Below are 13,538 nucleotides of genomic sequence, written 5' to 3' on the forward strand. Positions count from 1 at the left end.
ACCTATCAATCCTTGAGCACATTGAAAAAGATTTTAGGATGTTTGGTTAAATAATAAAGATTACTTGTTATGATTATTTATTATTCTATGTTCACGTCACATTTTTGATCCTGTAAGAGTCGCTTAGTAATTCATTTAAATTAAACCTTAGAACTAAGATTCATGATGAAATAAATTCATGCGCTATAAAAAAAAAACTCCTTACATTGTTAGCGTGGCGAGAAAATGTCACCTAAAATCTGAAGATAGGTGCTTTCGGTTCAGGCAGCATTGGATGCTCCATCTCATCTTTGTTGACTTCACGATATGATGCATTACACAGCACTGCACAACACTGTAGTAATACAATATTCTGAAGTTGGTATTAATTTGAATCCACAGAGCTCTGTAAGCCCTTTATTTAAACACGAACCAAAGACTTCTCAAGCATTCTCCATAGCACTGTACCCAAATACAGTTAGGTACAAACCCTTTAAAAATATAATTTTATACTTGAATTCATCAGCGAAATTGCATGCTAAGAAGTTTATAATGATAAGCTTGAGACATTTAACTGTTTGTACAAATGATAAAAGTATAGTGTTGAAATTAAAACTGATAGTAAAACAATACATACATAGTTTATTTTATGACCAAATTGGTTTCAGAATACGGACATTTTATTTAGAAAATTTGAAATTCATTATTCAACATTCAATGAAATTATTTACTATAAATCTTAAACACAAATAAATGTAATCTGGCTAACATTATTTTAAGTGAAAATACCCACAAAAGTAATATAACCCAGAGACTAACTGCAAGAACGCGAGTTGTGACGCTCTAATATTCCAGCGCATTTTCCTTCCATCTAAACATTCCTATTTATAATAATAACAAGTTAAAGTAACGTTTAATTTACAGTATATAATTCGTTCTGTTTTCTTTGTTTTTAAGTTTTTTATTAATAAAAAAAATCTACAGATTTTTAATATTCTTTCATCGCAAAGAAAACTCGTTAAACAAGATTGAGCTTCCGAAGAAAAAAAAAACTCATTCTAAAGTAAGCCGACTATTCAAAAGTGAAGATTCATCAATCTTCTTGAATCCGTCTCGATGGCACTTTCGCCTATCTTTTTATATTGAGTATGAAAGTAAAATTTTAAATGTTAAACATATATAAGACACTTTTCTGTTATTTAGAAATATTTACTAAATGGAAATAATCCGAATTATATAGTATCACTATAAAGGATTATTTAAAATTATGGATTGGCTTAATAATAAAGGCTTGGTTTATTGAAAAACAAAGCAAGGATATACTGTTCGTAAGAAACGGGATTCTTACCACAATTAGGCTGTTTGAGCTCCCGATATTTCGGCACAGTTGCATGCGCCATGTTCACGGGTTGACTGGTTGTGCGGAAGTGTAAAAAATGTTAAAGATAGCCGTATCGGTCTACCTTCTTTCTGATTCGGCGACCACTACTACTGTCCGCGTTCTCACTGTACATTAAGTCCGCACTTGATGTTATTTTTTGCTGTCGACAAACTACACTCACTGTGCCCACATTTGTGCGCGTACTCGAAGTCGGTTGCTGTCCGGTTTTGTTGTAGTACTGGATTACTGGATTCCAAAGCAAGGATACTTGTAAAAAGCAAAATTTATCAACGGTAGTTTCAATTACTTCAAAATGATACTATCTTTAAAATATTTTTACTTGTTATAGAAGCATTACAAGTACATATCAATCAATTAATTTTAAAATGTAATTGAAACAGGTATCCATTACGTTAAAATTTAATTAAAACCGCGTGTTCATTGAAATGTGATTTCCCATCATTATAATTATGTTAATGATAGCCGTTAACAATGAACTCCGTAAATATATTTTTACGTTGTTTTAAATATTATTATTACAATGGCATTACTTTTTATGAACTTTATCCCTCTAACTTTTTAGTAACTCTTTTATTTTTTTAGTGTCTCCACAATGGAAAGTGCACATCTAACTGTGTACCTGTTTAGTAGGTCCATGAGCATAAATATCTTGGTCTGGTTATAAATGATAGGTTCAGTTGGTCGCAGCATATAAACAAGACATGTAATAAGCTAATAAGTTTAATATAATGAGTTTAATATAAATAAATGAAATAAAAACCTCTGCTCTGTTATGGAGGACACTACATAAGAAGGTAGGTTTGGTTCGTTAATTCTATTGTGATTTTTGACTTGGTTATAGAAAAATTATATACAAGTGAAATGCGGCGGTATGGTCGCATTGTGACAAAGCCACTTGAATAACTAAATAAAAAAAAATATATATCTATACAATTAATAAAATTTAATTGTCTTTATGTAATATTGAAACAATAAAACATATTTCGCGAACATTCGCACGAATATATTTGCGTAGCTTATAACGAAATTCTTTTTTTTTGTCTGTCCGCCTACTTTTCGAAAAATTCATGTTTGACATTGACGGGACTTTGACGGGAAAGTATCCGGTATGCGAGCATATAATAGGCTCCTTTTTCTTTCTGCTCTGACGAAGGCAACCACTTGGTTGTAAATCTAATTTGTATAGATGTAGGATAACTTTATGATACAACAGAGAGCGGAGTAACATTCTACAATACTAATTAATTATTTTTATAGTAATACAATATGATAAATTATCATTTATCATTGACATAAATTATTATGAAAAAACTCATGCCCGAATGAGTTTGATATTCATTTTATCTATTTTTTCGTAGGATAAGGTGACAAACGAGTAGCGGAAAATACCGAGATATTCATCATATTCATTGTATCTCCAATACATTCAAGTAAGTACTCTTAAATACTCTTTTCTCATTATTGTCACAATGATTTATTTCCCACTAGCTTTTACCCGCGACTTCGTCTGCGAGAAATACTATCTCGGGTGTAACATTTTTTTTTTGGCTAATTATTTTACTTAACCGACGTGCTATGCTTTGATGTATGAATGTAGAAGATCATAGAGAGAGGTGTGCCAGAGAAAAAATGATTTCATATTTATTTATATCAAATTAGCTGCCTTAAAAATAACTTTCAAGCTTCTAACTGCAAAAATGACGATAATTCCATACAAATTTTCACCCCCATTTTCAACCCCTTATAATCCCCTTTTCGCGTTAAAATATAGCCTATGTCCATTCTCAGGCTCTAGACTATCTGTGTACCAAATTTCATTTAAATCGGTTCAGTAGTTTTGGCGTGAAAGCGAGACAGACAGACAGAGTTACTTTTGCATTTATAATATTAGTAAGGATATATAGTAAGGATTTAGAGTTAATTATTGTAAATTAATAAAACATGTTTTTAAAGCATTTTTCAGCAATATATTAACAGTTATATAGAATTGCAGTGTTTTTAGTTTCTGCGGGTGTATTTTTTTTTTTAATTTCAAAAGAGCATTCAAAGGAATACGAAATGAGGTCGCAATGAACATCAAGGGCAATGTGACAAAGCGCGTTGCGAATAAAAGACTCCTTTGAGATCAGTGCGACAACAAGTTAAAATTAGATTAGAACGAACTTTGTTTCTTTATTACTTTTTAATTTGGGTTTATTATTTCGTCCTTACCTCATAAATTATATTCCCCACTAGTAGTGACTTGGATTAATCATTACTAAACAGTAATAATTTTGCCTTATCTTCTGGAGTAAATACCCGCAAATTATCTAAACTTAAATTTTTCTTATAATGCCACTAGAAAAATTACTTCTCAAGTTATATCCCTAACGTGACACATTTTTTTTTCTATATCAGGACCATTTTTGAAAAATGTCTCGCCTTATTTAAGTAATCCCTTGCAATTTGACTGTACAAATAGTATACCATTCCGTACGAGGTAAATAAAAAGTAGTGCACTCGGATAAGTGGCCACAAACATCTGAAACGGAAGCCATTAGCACATAAGTTTCGCTACAGCGCTGGAAACCAGGCTTTACGTAAAATGACTACCGTAATTTGCATGCAAAATGGTTCTTTTTCATTCTATCATACATTACCAAAACTATAACTGGAATTTAAATACATATTTCAATACTATAATTACATTTTCATAGAATAATATTATTACTACAATTTTATAGCAGTTATCTGATAAAATGGTATAAGAAATATTGTGCTAAACAACGTTATAAAACATATTGTGCGAAAAAGTCTGTTTTCCAATGTGCATAAAACACGTAAAAAAGTAATAAACCTTTCTCTTTTATTTAATAACAAAATCCGTAGACTAGATTATGTTTAAAAATTATGATATACGTGGGAACAAAGTCAGTGTATTTGGCTAAATGCCTACAAGTTTGTGCAAGGAAAATGCACTGGGATATTAGAGCGTCACGACCCGCGCTCTTGCAGTAAGTCTCTGTGTTTTATTACTTTTGTGGGTATTTTCATTTGAAATAATGTTAGCCAGATTATATTTATTTGTGTTTAAGATTTTTACTGAATAACATACGTGTAAAATATTGGTTATGTAGAAAAAATACACGACAACACAGGTGTATTTTTTGTGTATTACGATTAAAAGAATTTATTGGACTTTTATTGTCAAGTTATTTTATACAAAAATGTCCTTATTCTGAAATTAGTATAGTCATAAAAACTATAGTTGCATTGTTGTATGTACTGTCACTTTTAATTTCACCCCTATACTTTAAACTTTTACCATCTGCACAAGCAACTGAAATCTCAAACTTGTCAAAAATGTTTTTCAGCAAAAACTGCATGCAATCTGCAATTTCGCTGATGAATTCAAGTATCAAAGTTATATTATTTAAAGCATTCTGTACTTAACTGTATTTTGGTACAGTGCTATAGAGAATACGGTGTATGTTTCGTGTTAACATAAACATAAATAAAACTGATAATAATGTAATTTTCTATGTACATGATATTCCAACAGATCGCAGTAGCTCAAGAAATGTTTTGTGATTTATAAATCAATCATATGAGAGCGAACTATTTAGTTCCAATATACAATATCCTTCTAATTTAACATACGAAGATTGTACGTACGTATAAGAAAGAGTAAACATTAATTAGGAAGCTACGTGTAGAAGTAAACGTCTCTGTTGAGCAGATGTTCGTTGTTTTCCTATGCGCCTTTACTTTGTTATCCGATCACGTACAACACACCTCTCGTATTGAATGTACAATGTTAATGTAAAGGGAGCTTCATTGTAGTTATAGTACGTCGATAAGTCCCGTACCCAACCGACCTTTGTTAAAATGCATACAAAGATAAGGAGTTTCCTTTTCTTTTTCTTATAGAACCTGCACCTGATGATAAATAATATATATAGTAAGAGTTAATTATAAAATCCGTTTTTTATGTAGTGAAATAAGTAAGTTAATGTATCGGAACTTATGTATATAACAAACCTTAGCGTAGGTTTAATTTGGTGGTTAAAGACATCCTTCAAAGCATTATATATGCGACTCTTTGTCCATTTTAGGATGTTATTGTAAGAGTCTCCCACCAACCACCATTATATATGTGACTCTTTGTCTTCTCTAGGACGATCCTGTAAGAGTCAAATGTAAAAGTTTTGATTAAAAAAATAATTTAAAAAAGTAAGTAAGTAAGTAAGTAATAATAAAAGTAAGTAATAAGTATTTACATGATGACAGTGGCGGGTTCCTTACGGTTGAGGCAGACATTGATTTTTTCACTTCACAACACAACACTACAAAACACTTTGTAGCCACGTCTTGTTCCTCCGAGTATCTTCTTCAGACTGATCGTCAGACTGACGTGCAAGGGTTTATATAAGCTCAAGTCATGTCCCCACCACGTTTGAGTCAAGGTGTATATTAGTTTTTTTTTTCTGAAAATACAACCTAATTAATATTAAGAGTCTCCCACCAACCACCATTATATATGTGACTGTGATTATATATACATATATACATAATTAAGTGTTGAAATCACAAACGACATCTGCACAGCTTTTAGCTACTTTTTCGTTAACATATTGAGTGACCTATCATTAATTCGAGTTTATTGCCTTAGAATTATGTGTCTACGTGCGTAGAACAAATTGGATTCGGGTTATTTATCTTATTGAATAAGACGTGCGACCATTTTCTCTTCTTTATTGTGTTTAGGGACCTTGTTGTGGTATTAATAAAACATTATTTAATAATTATGTTTTTAACAAAGAACGTAGAATATTTAAGTGTGTTCCACTCGTTGCTGCGAGTAATGAACCTGAAAATTACATTTAATTGCAACATGAAGGTAAGAGCCGTACAGCGCAGTGTTTTTGGTAAATGTTTCTGAAATAAATTACGTGTAAAATTTAAGACTTAAATTGTTGCTTTATAGTTTTGTTTACATTTATTTATTTTTTTTGTTCAAAGTTCTATAAGAGAAACAAAATAGACCTTCTATTTTATCTATAGTGACCTTTGAAATTTTTTGGCGGTGGACTTTTAAATTTAAAATTTCCATTATTATGTCTCTTTTAATACATAAAAATCTTATTTTCTCACAGGCCTTTGTTATGTATGTTATAAAAAATAACCGTAAAATATTGGTAACTCTTTTCAGTAAAGTATTTTATTAACCTTTTATAAACTAATTAGTTAAAATCTTTCATAACAGAAAATCTCATTAATCTTAATGCTTAAAGAGAAAACTTTCCAGTTCATAGATACTGAAACTTTAAGCTAACTGAATGGCGTTATTACAAGAGGTGCTTGCTTTAATCCTCTTTGCGGAGTTTTCAATTACTTACTATTTCTTCAGATCTATCGCCTTCAACGAAATTGTAAGTGTTCTTTATTTAAAGTATAATACTTTACACGTATATATAGTATTGTTAGGACTGCTGAGGGTAGTCTCACAAAAGGTTTTATAAGGAAGCATGTCCTGCTGCAGTCTCTTTCCATCCGTCATTGCGGAACGTCTGACATTGTTGTTTATTTACGTTCGGTTTGAGTTTATACTATTGCGAGTATTATTTAGAAGTAGAGTTAAATTCATTATTTCGCTGTTAGTTTATTTCTTTTAAAATACTTTTCCATCAAATATCTAATAGTATAATATAAATAAATAAATAAATCTAGTCTCGTAATGGGATAATGATGAGTTATATTTAATTTTTAATTTTTAAATTAATTTTTTTTTCTGTTTTTTTTTTCCACTATTTGTGTATTACTGGCGGCTTTATCAGATGAGATTCGAAAAAAATCATACATCAATATAATAAATAATTGAAGTCAAAATTTCAATTTGTAAGGTAAATTTTATTTAATTTTTAAAGGTTTTTTATTTTATTTTTTCTGGCCTTTGAATATTTTACAAGAATAAGTTTTATTTGAGCAATAAATCAGTTTCATTGTGAGTGATCCATCTGTATTTGGTATAACGCAATGATACTTTTGTGTACCTGTGATAGTTTTAGCTAAAAAAAATGATAACCCATTATTATCCCATTACGAGACTGGGCTTAAAATTTGTGTTTTGAAGAGTAGAATTTTTGAGAATTTTTTAAAAAAATTTGAATGATACAAACAATCTTAAAATTCGTTTTTTAACTTTGGAATGAAAAAAAAAAACAATCAAATTTATGATAAATAATTTTTTGCATAAATTTTTCAAAAAGTTTATCAAAAAACACAAAATTTAAAATAAAACAATCCCAAATCGGACAATTTTTCACCAAGTTATGGCTATTTAAAAAAAATATAGCCGAAATTTTCAAAAATTCATATCTCTCGATTGGCTGAATGAATAAATTTGAAAAAAATCATAGAAAACTTTTTCGAAGGGTATAAAAAGATGCCCAAATTTTAGCGAAATCAGAGATGCAAATCCAATCGGTCGGATGAGTTGGCATGGAATGCCCCATATATATTATAGTGGAATGTTAGTTTTTGGAGGCGATGTATCGTCTTACTGTATACTTTTTATCCGACACTGATTTAAAATTCAATCTCGGTTGTGTACAGTCGCATGAGTAAAAACATATTGCTAATGGAACTTAATTGCTTCTGCAGGCACAACGTAAGTACCTCGTAAGTACAGTCTCGTCGAAAATGTTCATACAACTTAAACTTTTTGATAAAGTTTAAAAATATAACCTCCTTCTTTTTGAAGTCGGCTAAAAAATAAAAAGTTAAGGTGTTTAGAATAAACCATTTTGATAGTAATTAATTTATGAAATGACAGTCGGTCTTATATTAAAAGCAATTCAATCGTACAATTTAAAAACAAAGACACAAATTCTCAATTCTTTTTATTATTTTTCTTGTTGACATACAAATGTACTAAGGAAAATGAATGGTTGATTTTTTTTTCTCACCTCCTTGTCCGCGCCGTACCTGCCCTACAAACATAAGCAATGTTTTATCTTTCTTATTTGTGATATTCTATTTTTACTACTGCAAAATAAAATTGTGTCAACGAGGAGGCGACGCGCTACTCAATTTACGGCTCACCCTCGCTCTTACTTAATCACGTTCCACAAATAACGCCATTAGGCAAATTAAATAAATTTTAATCCGAATTCTCTATGAATTCATTAAATTAAATAACTCTTTTTATTACGCCACACTTCTGAATCCTTTTGCTGAATGATAAAATATTTTTTTGGATTTATTACGTCCAACTTATTTATTTCAAAGCAAAGAAGTGTTACTAGTACTTTAATAGTCAGAGTTATAAACAGTACATCTATTTAGAGTAGTGATAAGATAAAGGAAGACTACATAATTTTATTTACTAAATTTATAAAACCACAAATATTACTATAGTATAAGCTACTCAAAGTTCTTATTGGAACAAAAACTAATATTAATAATTCTAATTTTACGGTGTTTAATTTTCATTATGTTTAATTAATTTTCCGCCCAGTCTACTACCTATCTAATAACATTTGTTTACGAAGACTTTCAACGCAGTGAAATGGGATATGTTTGCCAGAGTCGCGTCATTTCCATCATAGCGCGTAACAAACAACGCTCGCCGGGTATCGGAGATTGGAGCTGTAATGGGATTTATTTTATAGCTTTCGCGTGTCATTTACCGGTTTTTTTTTTTTTTTTTTTTTTTAAGAGGGGAATGCTTTATGCATACGCCGTGTCCCGGGGGGGACACGGTAGTTATGCGAGATTCTCTCCCCTAATGGGAGCATACCCGCTAAACCACCTCTGTTCCTCCTACTGCGCATAGTGTCGGGGTCACGGGTACTGCTTTCGCATATCTTCCGCGGCCCCGACTGCGCTAGCCGCCGCAGCAGCTCCTCCACTGATAGTGGGCTAAGCCCACCAACCTCCATTGGGGAGGCGCGCCGGGAACCAAGGCGCGCCGTCCTCCTGGCCCTTTGAAGCGGGTGACAGGTACCCCCGTACCTGCCACCACAGGGCTATGGAAGCCGGGGAGGCGGTTGTCCCACCTCCCCAGCCCCCAACGGCGGATCTGATGTTAGGTCCCGCCGTCGACCTTACCGGGCCGCAGAGGGGCTGGATAAGCCAGTACCCCCCCCCACGGCCCCACCACACATCCGGCCACGAGGGGTGCAGGGTGGCAGGATAAACCAGTACCCGCCCACACCCCCCGCGGCCCCACCGCACATCCGGCCACGAGGGCTGCAGGGGGCAGGATAAACCAGTACCCACCCGCAGCCCCCACGACCCCACCACACATCCGGCCACGAGGGATGCAGGGTGGCAGGATAAACCAGTACCCGCCCACACCCCCCGCGGCCCTACCTACAGGCCCTCACAGGGGCAGACCCGGGAACATAGTCCACCCCTGGAGGCCTCCCCCCCAGGTGGGCCGGCCCGGCGCGCTACACTTGGCGGCTCCGGGGGGCAAGCGGCCAGTCCTGCACGCCGAACCGACCCTGGTTCCTCTTAGCTTCGCCGTGGGTGAAAATCCCACAGGTACTAGAGCCCCACCGCCACGACAAGGCGGGAACCGTCGGTGGGGGTCATTTACCGGTATGTCATTTTAGTTGGAATTGTTTTCTTTTTATTAGTAATAATATTGAGTATATCCAAAGGTGGGCATTAACTCGTTAATTTTTTTTTTTTTTTTTTTTTTTTTTTTTTTTTTTTTTTATTTTTTTTTTTATACAAGGAGGAATGCTTAATGCATACTCCGTGCCTCGGGGAAGACACGCGAGTTATGTGAGATTCTCTCCCCGAATGGGAGCATACCCACTAAACCTCCTTGTTCCCTCATGGCCATACTGTGGGGCGCCACGGGATCGCGTGAGCTTACCACCGCGACGCCCCACTGACCGCCCCGGGAGGGGCCCTCTCTGCGCCCCAAAGGGGCGCTGCGCCCTTAGGCGCTCCTCGAGACGACACCGTGCAATGCAGGTTCGGAATCCCCGCCTCCCCCGCTGGTGCCGCCAGGGTTTATAGAGACCCACCTCTTGGCCCCCGTCTTGATCAAGACAGGGGCCCGCGGTCCCGGTGATCACCGGGATTACGCGCTGGGACGCAGGATCACACGCCATCGAGTAACAGCTCTGTAAGCAGAGTGTCACCGAGGTCGTGCTCCCACGTCCCGACCGGCGGCCACGACCCAATGGGTCGCGCCCCCTCCGCTAGGCTTACCCTCCCCTTTCGCTGCCCTGAGAAGGGCAGTTACTCAGTTTGGGTTCGCCGCCCTCGCTGCTGCGGACCCACAAGTGGGCCCGCACCCTAACCTAACTAACCTAGCTTATTCTACCTAACCTACAGGCTCGCCCTCACCTTTCGCTGTACGCGCAGCAGCTACTTGGCTCGGGCTCGCCTCCCTCTATTACCTAGCCTATTCTACTTAACCTATAGGTTCGCCCTCCCCTTTCGCTGTGGTCATTCCAGCTACTCAGTTCGGGCTAGCCTAATAGGCGCTCGCCATATGGCGAGACGCCGCCCTCGTTAACCTAACTAAACCTAGCTTATTCTAACTAACCTCTAAAAGGCGCTCGCCTTACGGCGAGACGCCGCCCTCAGTGGCGAGCCCACAAGTGGGCCCGCTGGGGGGCTGTGGCCGGCGCGCTGAGCCGGCAACCCCGGTTGCCTGTGTATATATATGTATACATATATATACACATGGTTGTCGGCAAGCGGCGTAACCGGCCCAGCCACCAACCCCAGCCCCTCATCCTAACCTAACTAACCTAAGTTTTTTTTTTTTTTTTTTTTTTTTTTTTTTTTTTTTTTTTTTTTTTTTTTTTTTTTTTTTTTTTTTTTTTTTTTTTTTTTTTATGAGGGGAAATGCAGTTACGCACCCCTGCGCCAGGAAGTGCAATGGCGCAGGGAGTGTGGGACTCGCCTAAAGACGTTCGGCCATACCCACTAAAACCCCTCGGGCCCTCCACGTCGCCTTGCGGCTGGGACACGGGAACACTCGCGCAATCTTCCGCGACCCAGCCGGCGACCGTCCGCTACCGCAGACACACTTCCTCACGGGGGCAGGGAGTACCCCCCACAACGCGCGTCATAAGGCGCACCCATAACGCCGGGAGCGCCTGGCACCTAAAAAGGTATGCGGCGGACGATGGGGCAATGGGCCGTCCATCGCCCGGAGCTCTCCGCTAAGGAGGTAGACGGCGGGTGTGCGCCTGCCGCCTGCGTCCATCGCGACGTCGGCGAAGAGGGTCCGCGGCTGCGTCCTCCTCTCGCCGTCGTTCTGCCGCCTCCTTCAGCGCCATCACCTCCTCGCAAAAGGAGGCGACAGCGTTCCAGGAACTCTCACTACCCACCATCGCGTTGACGACAGCGGGCAGCGAGAGGTCCCTCCCTATTTCTGCCGCGAGTGCGGCGCGCTGGTCCGACCAGTGCCCACAGAACTCCAGCGTGTGCTGGGCCGTGTCCTCAGCATGGCCACACTCGTGGCACCTCGCACTGGGCTCTCGCCGCGCAATCCGGCACAGATACGCCCCGAAACAACCGTGCCCCGAGAGTACCTGCACCAGACGGAACGTGAGAGCCCCGTGCTTCCGACCCATCCAGAGCTCGAGGACGGGCCGGATCGCCTCAATTGTGCGTTGGCCTACAGACGCCGTGAGCAGCCGCTCCCGCCAGACAGCAATGAGCTGCGCCTCCGCCGCCCGCCGCCACGCACCCTCCTCGACCGCGGAAGGAGGCTCTCCCCGGGATCGGGCTTCCGCCCTCCGCCAGTAGGCGCCAGAGAGCACCTCCGCGACGAGGTCCCATGGCGGCGTCCCCGCCAACACACAGGCCGCGTCGCACGACACTGTGCGATATCCACGGGTCACTCTAATCGCCATGACCCTTTGCGGCTTGCGCAGCAGGGCCCGAGTCCGGGCGGTCAGAGTGTCTGCCCAGATGGGCGCACCGTACAGCGCCATGGATCGCACGACGCCTGTGTACAGGCGACGACACCGCGAGCCCGGGCCGCCAAGGTTCGGCAGGAGCCGGCTAAGGCCGCCGGCCGCCCCCAGGAGCTTCGGTACCAGTCGCCGGAAGTGCTCTTCAAATTTCCATCGGCTGTCAAGGACGAGTCCAAGGTACTTCATCGTACCTCCGACGCCGATGAAAGTCCCGCCCACCATAATCGCGGACTGGGTCGGAGGTGCTCGTCGAGGCCCGTAAAAATACATGGCCTCAGACTTGTGCAATGCAACCTCCAAACCCAGACGGCGGATTCTGGACACCATAATGGCCAAGCCAGCCGTAGCCCTGCATCGGGCCTCCCTGTGAGTGCCGCCCCGCGCCGTCACCAAGGTGTCGTCTGCGTAACACACGACTTCAACGCCACCCGGGAGGGGCAGGCGCAGCACCCAGTCGTACCCGATGTTCCATAGGAGCGGCCCGAGAACCGACCCCTGCGGAACACCACAAGACGTTGCCCGCTGCGACCAGCCGACGCTGGTTGGGTACGCGACCGAGCGTTCGGAGAGGTAGGCCGCGACGATCCTCCGAAGGTACGGCGGGAAACCGTGGTATCCCAGCGCCTCCCTGATGGTTTCCCAGGGCAAGGTGTTGAAGGCGTTGGAGATGTCCAAAGACACCACCAACAGCACTTCGCCCCGGGACTCCGCATCTTCCGCAAGGTCCCTCACCCGCGCTATGGCGTCCAGGGTGGACCTGCCAGTGCGGAAGCCGAACTGGTTGGCGCTGAGATTCGGCCCCACACTCTCCAGGTGCTGGACGAGACGAGCGGCAATCACCCGCTCAAAGAGCTTGTTGATCTCGTCCAGCAGAACTATCGGTCGGTACGCCGACGGCTCAAGGGCCGGACGGCCGTCCTTCTTGAGAAGGACCAGTTTCCCCCTCTTCCACTCACTCGGGAACTGGCCCCGCTCCAAACAGGCCTGGAATAATGCCCGTATCCACGGGCCGAGCGGCTCCAGCGCTAGGACCCAGGCGCGGCCGGGCACACCGTCGGGGCCGGGAGCAGTGTTTTTGGCGCGCATGCGCAACACCGCCGCCCTCAGCTCATCCTCCGTTACCGGCGGTGCTCCTGGATCTCCTCCCTCCCCAGTGGAATCAGCCATTTCAGGCGCCTTGAAACCGGCAGTTGCCGGCGGGAACAGGCCGGCGACCACCGCGT

The sequence above is a fragment of the Papilio machaon genome, chromosome 4 (assembly GCF_912999745.1).
Source record: "Papilio machaon chromosome 4, ilPapMach1.1, whole genome shotgun sequence".
In the NCBI taxonomy this organism is placed as follows: domain Eukaryota; kingdom Metazoa; phylum Arthropoda; class Insecta; order Lepidoptera; family Papilionidae; genus Papilio; species Papilio machaon.